General features: G+C 38.5%; 1 long non-coding RNA gene and 1 pseudogene across 1 annotated transcript; one reads left to right on the top strand and one right to left on the bottom strand.

Moving 5' to 3' along the window:
• Positions 1–2,536: 2,536 nt before the first annotated feature.
• On the bottom strand, positions 2,537–4,202 carry LOC105117026 (uncharacterized). Its single transcript, XR_840663.1, has 3 exons — positions 4,164–4,202; positions 3,169–3,249; positions 2,537–2,577 (listed from the first exon to the last, which is right to left on the bottom strand). It is a non-coding gene; the product is annotated as an uncharacterized LOC105117026 (long non-coding RNA).
• An 838-nt stretch (positions 4,203–5,040) lies between these two features.
• LOC105117027 (glutamate receptor 2.8-like) lies at positions 5,041–9,067 on the top strand (annotated as a pseudogene).
• Positions 9,068–12,981: the final 3,914 nt, after the last annotated feature.

Raw genomic sequence — 12,981 nt, 5'->3', positions numbered from 1 at the left:
CTTTCCCTATGTTTTCTGGAATTACAAGCTCCATCCCAAAGTTTTTATGTTGGACAGAAACCCTTTCATGTTTTCAACCCTACCGAGGTTTTTGTCGAGGTTTCTGTCAAATTTATATAGTACAGGGTAGGAAATAGGAAACATGAGGGGGTTGCTGTCAAGCATAAAAGCATTTGGATGATGCTTGTAATTCAGCAAATATTTTAGAGAAGCCTTTGTAATTCACCTCACCTCTATTACTAAAATTTGTGTCTTTATCCATCTCCATCGATACTAGTTGAAGAAATGAGTGTATTCTTCTTTCTTTCCTTGGTCTTTCGTTCCGTCATATTCCTAATAACTTATCCAATTACAACGTATTAACCGCTAATGCACCTTTCTTTTATCAAATCTCAGGGACAGTCCAGCCCCAGCAATGTGGTTGTGATTCCCTATCGATCGCTTCCGAAAGGGGTGAAAGGCGACCTGAAAGGAAATTAGTTATGAGAACTTTATTTGATAAGTTACTTACTTTGACACCACTGAGCTTTTGGTGTATCTCCGCTGGCTCAAGAAAGAACCACCAGAGCTGATTATTTACAGCGAAACTCCAAAAATCTCCTCTAACAGAAAGGCAGATACCTAGAAGATTCTATCGCCAACGCACATTGACTTTCTCTCGCCCTACTTCTAAGGATAGATAGAAAAGAAAGGGTTGGAGAGAGTGACTTTCATTCTCTCCTTTCTAAAGCTGCGAAAGGCGGCCCCCCAGAACAAAGCCCCACCCTTCTTTTCCCCCTTTAACGAAAGACCCTCGGCCATCTAAAACTTTTAAGATTGGCAAATAATGTATTCGCATAGGCCCTCCGCGGTATAACTTTAACCTTTTTACTTTACCCCCAGATGGATGAAAATCATCAAAGACCCAAACCAAAGGTGAAAATCATTGTCCGCCCCTGCTTTCTTATCATTGAAAGCCTTGGCAGCAACTAAAGCTGAATCTCGCCTAGCAGGTCTCCGCGAACAATTGACCAAACTCGTGACATGCTTTCAACAACATATGATTCGCCCCGAATATCTAACATCTGATTCACCAGCATACGATTAGCCGGCAGTTCCCGTTTATCCCGAGCTAGGAGCTCCGCTTTCTTCTCTTATGCAATTGCAATTTCTGGTAGGTTAGAATCGAACTAGCCGACATGAGAAAGAGTTTAGATATCCACGATCAGTAGATAGAGAATCGAACAAGTTGCGGGAAAGAGAGTATATCGTATAATAAGATCAAGGCTGCTTGAATACACAACCCCTTTTCAGATCCATTTTTTGGTCTTTGTATGAAGAGAAAAGACAAGGGGGGCTAGGGTATGGCTTATACAGCAGAGGAATTTCATTCCGGGAACCCGTCTATGAGACGGCTATGGGTAGTGGTTTTTATCAGCTGTGCAAGTTTTTAGCCTTTAAGTTGCTGCCGTGCTGCCCCAAGTCTTTTCCCATTCCCGAGCCAACTAGAAACTCTCCAAATTGTGTAGATATTGATATTTCTATCATGGATGGTGATTCTGACAGGCTGACTAGGTATACCTATTCAACCTGGAAGCTAGATTGGTTCAGGTTAAAAAAAGAAAAAAGAAAAAAGAAAAAAAGAAAAAAAGAAAAAAAGAAAAAAGAAAAAAGAAAAAAAGAAAAAAAGAAAATACTTGGTCTTTAATCTATTGACATTTTTTTGATTTTTCTTCGAAATTTCAAAAGAAAATATGTTAAACTTGGGATGTTGAAAAGAATAATGCAATGGCATTTGCAAAAAAGTTGCCTTTTCCATCTCCCAAATTTTCCCCGTAAACAGTTGACAGTTGACCATGGTTTTTATCTCTGGATACTGCTCAAACCGTGGATGTAAATCAATAAATTTTTACTCTTTAATCAATCAAAATACAAGTATAATCAAGTATATTGAATTCAAGTATGGACTTTGAATAGTTGAAAGTCGACCGGTCACTCATCGTGCACAAGCAAGGAAAATACACACACACACACACACGTTTCTTCTACTTAGCTTCTAGACTCTCATATCTTCCTCGCAATCACCAGCTACAGCTCGTTTGATTGCCATATCTTGAGAGAAAATTCTGACCCTTGACAAAATGAAAGAATCAAACCCTAGAGAACAATTGGCCTCCGTCGAAATGCTGGAAGGTGAACTTGAGATAGTGATGTTCCAAGAAAACAAGGGATGCTTCCTCTAGAGAGCCTTGTTAAATATATAGATTTGCTTACCCTAATCTTAGCAAGCAGCTGACTGTCTGAGTCACGACCCGAATCCCGGATCCATGACCGGCACATAGGCAAGGTTCCCCTCAAAGGTTCCATACCTATGCGAACCCAAACTTACATATAAATTTATCCTAACTCAATCAGAGTTCAGCGCAACATTAATAACAAAATCAACTTCATAATATAATTGAATTGTCTTAATACAAGAGTTAATATAATTTCATAGTTTTGGAGCACTAATTAGACATAAAGGAAAATGCACGGATTACAACCAAAAGAGCAGGTTCTGAAGGTCCAACAAAAGTGACCTGCTATCAAGCTATAAGCCTGAAAATGATAAATAATGAGTGTGAGTTCAACAACTCAGTGAGTAGATAACGTTCAATATACACACACGAGATAATACAATAATGAGAAATATATATACAAGTATGAATTTAGGTTCTTATAAAAAAGGTTTCTCAAATAGGCCATAACAAGAATATCATATGATAAAATTCGTCAGAAAATCAAAATGCAATGAGCATGAGGCTCCGTACTGTGGGATGATCAGTCCACACAGGTTGGTGACTCCCCCGACCAACTAGGGTTCAGATACGATGTGCACAAAGACTAACACTACCCTGTTAGCATAGGTATTCTGACTGACATACCATAGGGTTATAATCATAATCAAACAGACATATTAATATCTCAAGGCTCAACTCATGACATCAATCAAATGAGGAGCTATCAATTCAGAAGTTAATTCAAAATACATACTGGTTCATATCAAGAATTCGGATTCAACAAATGATCATGCTTATCATAACAAGGATAATAATCACCATAGATATTATCAAGAAGCATGATCCAATTCATATTAACAAAACAAATATTTATAATATTTCTCATACATATGGAAAATTATCCACTCACCTGACTCGAAGCAAACAAAAGTCAAAAGCAGACACCGGAGAAAATCCTACTGACGTCCCGCCGGTAGAATATCAGGATTATCTGAATATAAAGAAAACATATTCAAGAATGACTCAAAAGAACATATAACCTATTTAATACACTTAACTAAGGGTCTATTTCATAACCCTATATGTATTTAAACTAAACTAGTTATTTTCCTAAAAACCCAAAAATTAACGATTTTCTTGAAATCTAATCCATAATAAAACAAATAATAAAATTGGTAATACTTCACTAACTAACCCTTAATTATTCATCAAACACATCTGCAAAAGCTAATATTACAGCTAGAGACTAATCTGTAATTTATTATATTTTTAAGGGTCAAATTGTAACTTTATCCATTTGGAGGACCAAACTAAAATTATCATAAATCCATGACTATACTAAAATTCTGACCATAATCAATCCTAATTTCTGTCCAGATCATCTCATTATACTCCAGGGACCATTCTGGAATTTTATCAAATTTTTAGGGTTAAATGGTAATTTTTGTCAAATTGAAGGACCAAATTGAAAGTGTTAAAATTTCATAACTATACAGGAATTCTGCCCATAATTTATCTTTTATTCTGTTCAGAATCTCGGAATATGCCCCAGGGACCAATCTGTAAATTTTCCAAAGTTTGGGGACTAAACTGTAATTTCCACAAATTGAAGGACCAAAATGAATTTTCGTCATCTTCAACCTCCAACCCAGAATTTCAACAGAAACCCACTGTTCTTTCCTTATTTCTAACATAATTTCACCATTCAAACAAAATCATAACTCAAAATCATCATTTTTCAATTCAATCTCTCAAAATCCACCAAATAATCCATTACCCATAACAATCAACTCATAACATTCAATTAATTCATCAATCAAACTCAAAACACAAATTTTCAAAACCCTAACATTTATCAAAACCAAAATTAAAACTTAATCAACACATATTTATATATAATCTTACCTTTAAACTTATTTCCTTCAACTCCTTTCTATTTTTCTTCTAATTTTTCTCTTTTCTCTTCTTCTTCTTTCTCCCTTCTCTCTCCTGCCGATTCTCTCTCAACTTTCAGATCACTTATTTTTTATTTTTATTTTTTTACTTTTTATTTATATTTATCAAGTTTTGTTGAATTACTATATTACCCCTCATTCATTTATACTTACACTTTAAGTCACTAAGGGCTTTATTGTATTTTCCTACTTATTTATTCAAAACATTACAGTCTGACACAAACCTTGTCTTGAATAGTAGACTAACGCATGCAAGGTTTGACTACTGTTTACCAAGAAGAGAGTTTGAAAGGAAGAGTCCGAGCCATGAACGCGTGTATTGCTTCATTTGCGAACTCTAATCGCCTCAATCATGCAAACAAGATGAATGACTGGCACAAACCTTGTCTTGAATAGATGACAATAATACAAACAAATTTCTAAGACTGTTTACCAAGAACAAGATTGAAAAGGTAAACTCGAAGCCATGAACGTGCCCTGAAATTTAATTTGTTGACCAATCGATGATAAATAATTAGACGGTATTAAGACTTAACTGAATATTAACTGAATTGAATTTGGGTCACGTAGGGTAAGATTTTTGTTTGGTTCCAATAAGCAATCTATCTTTATGTAAAAGTTTTCTTTTGGCTGTAATAGCAAATGTGATGCCAATGTAGTTACAAGCTTGAGTATTCTATGGTCATTAACTACATTTAGTTTGATTCAGTCAAGGTAAACGATAATGAAACGTTGCATCTTTATAGAGCTGTGCTCTTATAAGTAAGAGTCCTTTCCTTTCTAGATTAATCCACATTGTATCTTAGTTTTCTCATGCTTCTGTTCTTTCCCTGTGTTCATCTGCTCTAGTCATTTTGCTTTTGGCTACTCTGTTGGTTTTCTAATGCTACATAGTTTCCATTTGATCCTTGTTATCCTCCCTTTTCATCTAAAAAATATATAAAAAAGCTAAAATTGTCTTTTAGGCACACAAGAAGATGAGAAAAAACCTTTCAAATCCTGTTCCATCTTTCTTTTTCTTTCTTTCTTTGAAGTTTTTCTTCATAGCCATGGGGGTGGCCCAAGACACAATATCTATCCCTGTGAATGTTGGTGTCGTTCTTGACTAGGATGATGTTTTGTATGGAAATATCGGGTTGAGTTGCATCAACATGGCCCTTTCAGACTTCTATGCCAGTCACAGTGACTACAAAACCAGACTGGTCCTCACCACCATAGACTCCAAGAGAGATGTTGTTAGTGCAGCAGCAGCAAGTTCTCTCTGCCCCCTCTCTATTTCATCAGCAGCATGCTCTAATTCCGAATCACTGTTTAATATTTTAGACCTATGATTAACCTTCTTGTACAACAATCTAGTGATGGATATTGTACATCTGCTTTACTTAAATGAGATGATCAACCTGCAAGACTGTAACCTCTCTTTGTTTCATAGGAATCCACATAAAAACCCAGGTCTTCATAAGCCACGGCTAGTTGCTTTTAGAAGTCACCTACGTAGGCTGTGTTCTCTCTGTGTTATGATATTGTAGGCTAGATATATTACGGAGGCGTTAGAACTGGTCCACTTGGTACTTCATCACTCTGCTGCACAAAGATCATTGACTTCACAGCAGTATTAAGAGTTCAAAAGGAAAAGACATGCTAAAAAATCCTTTTTTAGGAACTTGTGGTTAGTGTATATAATTCAATACCACTATATTCTCGACATCAAAATTCTTATCTTATATAAAGCACCACATACTTTCACTAGAATTTTCCATCAGTCTTTATTGATTATGATAGCAAGATAACAATTATAATTGTTCTTTCCTATCCCCTTTTAAAACACAGCCCTGGATTTGATAAAAAATGTGGAAGTGCAAGCAATCATAGGGCCAACTTCATCAATGCAAGCCAAATTTGTTATTGAACTTGGAGAAAAAGCTCAGGTGCCCATCATATCATTTTCGGCATCTAGTCCATCTCTTACTTCAATCAGGAGTCCAAATTTTTTTCGAGCAACACAAAATGACTCGACTCAAGTGAATGCCATAACTGCATTAGTTCAAACCTTTAGATGGAGAGCAGCAGTGCCCATCTACATTGACAACGATTATGGAGAGGGAATCATTCCTTATTTGACTGATGCCTTGCAAGCAGTTGATGCTCGTGTCCCTTATCAGAGTGTCATTTCTCCATCAGCCACCGACGATCAAATTGACAAGGAGCTTTACAAGTTGATGGCAATGCAGACTAGAGTTTTCATTATGCACATGTATCAATCTCTCGGCACTCGGCTTTTTGCCAAAGCGAAAGAGATTGGAATGATGAGTGAAGGCTATGTTTGGATCATGACTGATGGTCTGACTGCTGATTTATTGAGTACACCTAATTCCTCTTTCACTGATACGATGCAAAGGGTACTGGGTATTAAAGCTCATGTTCTAAGGACAAAAGAGCTCAAAGATTTTCGAGTTCGGTGGAAAAGGAAATTCCAACAAGATAATCCTGACATCATTGATGCTGAGTTGAACATATATGGACTATGGGCCTATGATACTGCAACGGCATTGGCCTTTGCAGTTGAGAAAATGGAAAATTTTGGCTTCCAAAAGGTAAATGTTTCTAGCAATTCATCAACAGATCTTGCCACTCTTGGAGTCTCTTTAAATGGTCCAAACCTTCAAGCTTTATCAAACACTAGCTTCAAAGGCCTTTCGGGAGATTACCTTTTTGTTGATGGGAAGTTACAAGCATCAGCCTTCCGGATAGTTAATGTGAATGGCAATGAAGGAAGAAAGGTTGGATTCTGGACACCAACGAAAGGACTTGTGCAAACATTGAATTCAACAACTAAAAGTATGAATTAGTCTACTGTGTCTGGTATTTCAGCTGTAATATGGCCTGGTGATAACACTGCTGCTCCCAAGGGTTGGGAGATTCCATCAAACGGGAAGAAGTTGAAAATTGGAGTGCCAGTGAAGGATGGCTTCAGTCAGTTTGTGTCAGTGACAAGAGATCCCAGATCTAACACCACAACAGTCGAGCGATACAGCATAGATGTTTTTGAAGCTGTAGTGTGATCATTGCCTTACGCTCTGCCTTATGAGTACATCCCCTTGCAAATCCTGATGGAGGGACTGCTGGAAATTATGATAGTCTGGTCTATCAAGTGTACTTGCAGGTAAACGTTCTTCATCACCTTGTCTAATTACACTGCAATACATTCAACATAAAATCTGAATCTTGCTTAGGCAGAAATCGGTGAATATCTAATTTCATGGCTACTAACAACAGAATTATGATGCTGCGGTGGGAGATACAACCATCGTCTTCAACAGGTCCTTGTATGTTGATTTTACCTTGCCTTACATGGAAAGTGGTGTCTCCATGATCGTTCCTATCATAGAAAACAGTAACAAAAATGCATGGGTTTTCTTGAGGCCTTTGACATGGGACCTTTGGGTCACAAGTTTTTGTTTCTTCATTTTCATTGGATTTGTGGCCTGGGTTCTTGAACACAGAATAAATGAAGATTTTCGAGGTCCTCCTTCACATCACACTGGCACTAGCTTTTGGTTTTCCTTCTCAACCATGATTTTAGCTCAACGTAATTTCCTCTCCTCTTTTAAATTTATTGTCTCCTACTCTAACATATATACGTTACTGATATCTCAAACACCTAGCTGATTTCATCTTTATACTTCACTGATTCCCCTTTTGAACTATACTTGCAGGGGAGAGAGTGGTTAACAACCTGTCTAGAGTAGTGCTTATCATATGGTGTTTCGTTGTGCTGATCTTAACACAAAGTTATACTGCCAGGTTAACAAGCCTACTCACAGTCCAGCGGCTACAGCCTAAAGTTACTGATGTAAATGAACTCATTACGAAGGGGGAGTATGTAGGCTACCAGGAAGGTTCTTTTGTTCCGGGAATCTTGTTAAGAGTTGGGTTTTGACAAGTCAAAGATCGTGATGTATAATTCAGCTGAAGAATGTTATGAACTTTTCTCTAAAGGAAGTGGAAATGGTGGTATTGCAGCTGCTTTTGATGAAGCACCATATATGAAGCTCTTTTTGTCGAAGTATTGCTCAAAATATACCATGATTGATCCCACATTTAAAATGGCTGGTTTTGCCTTTGTAAGTTCACTTCTCTATCTCCATTTTTCTCAGTGGCTCATGTAAGTGCATAATTTCATATGTCCATATACTTTCAGGTCTTCCCTAAAGGTTCTCCTCTAGTACCTGATGTATCAAGGGCAATTCTAAATGTGACTGAAGAAGATAAAATGAAGCAAATCGCGGATGCATGGTTTGGAGAACAAAGCAGTTGTCCAGATTCCAGCACCTTAATTTCATCAAATAGCCTTAGCCTCAAGAGTTTCGGAGGATTTTTTTTAATTGCTGGAATAGCTTCACTTTCAGCTCTCTTAATCTTCACAGTCAAGTTTGTTTACCAGGAAAGGAGAGTCTTGAGTCCTGATGATCCCAGAGATTCAATGTGGCGCAGAATACAAAATTTGTTCATAATTTTCAATGAAAGGGACCTAACAGCTCATGCATTCAGAAAAAATGAAGTGAATGACAGAAGTGGTATTAATCTGCCTTATGCGGGCGAGCCAAGTCCATTAGCCAATTCAGTCCACACAAAATTTCCTGGAGATCCACCCTCTTCAGAGTATGATTCAACTCCCAATAGGCAAGAATCTCAAGAGTTCGTAATAGATATCGATCAGCTTAACAACCCATTTGAAGAGAGGCGAACAGCTTTTGACATAGCCTGTAGATTACAAAATTGATTGCTTACTTGTGACACGAGTAGTTATATTGCTTGCAGCATTGAAAAGTAATTGTACTCAGGGTAAATACTAGAGTGTGAGTCAAGTCATCTATATACAAACATATAATAAGAGTATCACTCTTCTCTTTTATTTTTATATAGATGGTATATGCATCAGAGCATTTTACAAATCAATTCTTTAAAAATTAACGATCAATACATGTTGCATACATGTTACAGTAAACTCAATGATGCAATTCAGGAAGTAGAGGAACAGGAAGCTTAAACCACAAGTCTACCAGACATAGAAGACTTGTAGAATAAGGAAAACCTAATTATGTTATAAACTTATTAGCTGTAGAGTTTATCCTAGTTAGCCGTAATGTTAGTTCCTAGACAAATTAGGATTAGATTAAGTTTACGTATTGAATTATAATTCTTAGAGAGTATTTAAAAAGGGGAGAATAGAACAAAGGGGATATCATTGTTTTCTTTTGAAACCATTCTATATAATAGAACTCAGAGCGATTCCCTATACAGAGAGAGATTCTATACTGTTAATAATTTCCTGCTAAGTTCAACGAGAGGTTAAACCAAGTGGCTTTACATCAATTTGGTATCAGAGCTGTTCATGACCGTAACCCGAAGTGGTAAATCATATACCATGACAGACAACCATGCTATCAGCAATCCCCCACGTGAGCATGCAGAATTTCAGCAACAAAACTATCAGCAACAACTCACCCAAATCACCCATATGCTAGAACAACTTTCTAATCGCATGGATATCATGGATGAACGACGGGCACGAGAAAGAGTAAGATCTCCCAATAGGAAGGGACGTGGCCAGCCCCGTGAAGACTCATAGGAAGGTGATCAGAGGTTTGAAAGGGAGAACTTGGAAGCTGAAATTTTCAGGGATCTTGAACCCCGTCACCTTCGTGCTCAACAACACAGGGAGGAATTCCCACGTATCCGTGATAGGCGGATAATGGACAATCAACTCATTGACGAACTCACCAAGAGAATGAAAATAGATGTACCCGACTTTCATGGCAAATTAGACCCGCATGCTTTTGAAGATTGGCTGACAGCCATCAAGGATTATTTCAACTGGTTTGCAGTCTCTAAAAATCACAAAACCCGATATGTCAGGTTGAAGCTAAAGGGACATGCACGAGCCTAGTGGGGAAGCGTGGAAGAGCAACTAAGGCGTACCCAGCGCCCTGCAGTTTCAGATTGGGAAGAGATGAAAGAACGACTAAAAGAAAAATACTTTCCCATTGATTATGAACAGATGATGTTTGAAGAAATGCTACAACTGAGGCAGGGCTCCTTAACAGTGGACCAATACACAAACCGTTTCCATGAATTAACTATTCACAGTCGAATTGTGGAGACAGACCAACAAACACTAGCACGATATCGTAATGGATTACGTGGCAAACTATACAAGGAGATGTTGGTTGCACGACTAATCAATGTGAATGAGGCATACCAGCTGGCATTACGTATGGAGAGGCAGCTGTAGAATATGAGTGGGAAGAAATCTATGCCAATGGACTTAAAAATAGGGCGCACACCAAACTTTTCCATACAAAAATCACAAACACTAGTAGATAAACCAAGAAGCTCATGGTTAGGAGAACAAACAGGAAGAGCAAACAACCATAATGTTATAAAAGCTCCAACTGACGGCCCACAGTGTTGTAAATGCAAGGGGTTCAGACACTATGCTGTGGTGTGTCCCACAAGAGACAAGAAACTAGCTTTTATATGCGAAAGAGAATTAACAATAATGGATGAAGTAGAGGAGGAAGAAGTAGCAGAGTTTACACAGGAGGAAGAGGAGGAACAATTGGGTGCCTCGGAGCTGCCAAGCTGTGTTATTCGTCGAGTATTAACTGGAAATAAAAAAAGAACCCCATACAAATCAGGAGTGGCCGCGAACCAATATATTCCACACTCGATTAAAATATGGGGACAGGGCACTGAACGTAATCATCGATAATGGTAGCGGCATGAATGTCATCTCTGAAACAGCGGTGGAACGACTGAATCTGAAGAGTGAAAACCCCCCATCTACGGTGTTAGATTTATTAAATGATGCCTCGGTGTTTACAAAGATTGATCTTCGCAGTGGATATCATCAAATTCGTATCCGCCCGGGTGACGAATGGAAGACAGCCTTCAAAACCAAGGACGGCCTTTTCGAATGGCTAGTCATGCCCTTCAGATTAATTAACGCACCGAGTACCTTCATGCGCGCTATGACGCAAATTCTCAAACCCTTCTTGGGTAAATGTGTTGTTGTGTATTTTGACAACATCTTAATCTTCAGTAACTGTTTGCAGGATCATTTAGCTCATATTGAACAAGTCCTAGCTACCTTGAAAGCGAAACAACTCTATATTAATCCCACCAAGTGCTCATTCCTGAAGAAGAAAGTCTATTTCTTAGGCTTCATCATCTCTGATAAAGGTATTGAAGTTGACCCCGCTAAGGTGCAAGCCATTCAAAACTGGCCGACACCTTGCACCGTGTCTGAGGTTCGCAGCTTTCACGGTCTCGCAACATTTTACTGGAGGTTTATTCGACATTTTAGCACTATCAGGGCCCCAATAACTGAATGTCTAAAAGGCAGAAGCTTTACCTGGACAGTGGCAGCCAACAAAGCTTTTGTGGAGGTCAAGGAGAAACTAGGACAGGCACCAGTTCTGAAGCTACCAGATTTCATAAAAATCTTTGAAGTAGCATGTGATGCTTCACATGTAGGAATTGCAGGTGTACTAAGTCAGGAAGGTCATCCTATTGCCTTTTTCAGCGAGAAGCTCAACAATACTCGACGGAGGTATTCAACATACGACATGGAATTTTATGCATTAATTCAAACCATTAAACACTGGCGCCCCTACTTAATCCATAGAGAATTCATCCTTTATACGGATCATGATTCTTTGAAACATCTGAAGTCTCAAAGCAAGCTTAATGCTAGGCATTGATGCTGGATGAATTACTTGCAACAATTTGATTTTGTTATTAGGCACAAGTCTGGGATAGAGAATAAGGTGGCCGATGCATTAAGTCGATGACCACACTTGCTACATATTTTCTCAGCCCACACTACTAATCTTGCAGCAGTAACAGACCAGTACCCTGCTGATGAAGACTTTGACACAACATGGGAGAAATTACAAGCTAGGATTATCGTAGATGAGGGTAATTACTCTGTAAGGGATGGGTATCTATTTTATGGCACCAGGCTGTGCATTCCAAAGGGGTCCCTCAGGGAGTTTATCATCACAGAACTCCACGGTGGAGGCTTGGCTGGGCATTTTGGCCATGACAAAACTTATGCTATAACCGCCGACCGGTTCTATTGGCCTCGAATGCGTAAAGATGTGCATAAAGTGGTAGATCAGTGTAGGATCTGTTAACTAAACAAAGGAACTAAACAACAAGCCAGACTCTACACACCCCTTCCAATTCCTGATCAACCATGGCAACACATTAGCATGGATTTCGTACTGGGACTACCCAGGACTGCTCGACAACATGATTCCATCATGGTAGTAGTTGATCGATTCTAAAAAATGGCTCATTTTATCCCTTGCAATAAAACCTTTGACGCCTCTAAGGTAGCTATGGTGTTTCTATAAGAAGTAGTCTGGTTACATGGGGCACCACTCTCTATTGTGTCTGATAGGGACGTCAAATTTGTTAGTTATTTTTGGAAAACCTTATGGACAAAATTAGGGACAAAATTAATATTTTCTAGTGCATTCCACCCCCAAACCGACGGTCAGATAGAGGTCATCAATCGAAGCCTAGGCAATTTACTACGGTGTCTCATCGCTGATCATACCACCAGTTGGGACATTACACTGCCACAAGCAGAGTTCGCAATCAACAACTCTGTCAATAGGTCTACAGGGCACACACCTTTCGAAGTAGTATATGACAAGCGTCCTTATACTCCCCTAGACCTTCAGCCACTACCATCA

Source organism: Populus euphratica, unplaced genomic scaffold, assembly GCF_000495115.2.
Source record: "Populus euphratica unplaced genomic scaffold, PopEup_1.0 scaffold1153.1, whole genome shotgun sequence".
Classification (NCBI taxonomy): domain Eukaryota; kingdom Viridiplantae; phylum Streptophyta; class Magnoliopsida; order Malpighiales; family Salicaceae; genus Populus; species Populus euphratica.
The sequence above is the reverse complement of the archived record's forward strand: the minus strand, read 5'-3'. Positions and strand labels throughout refer to the sequence as shown.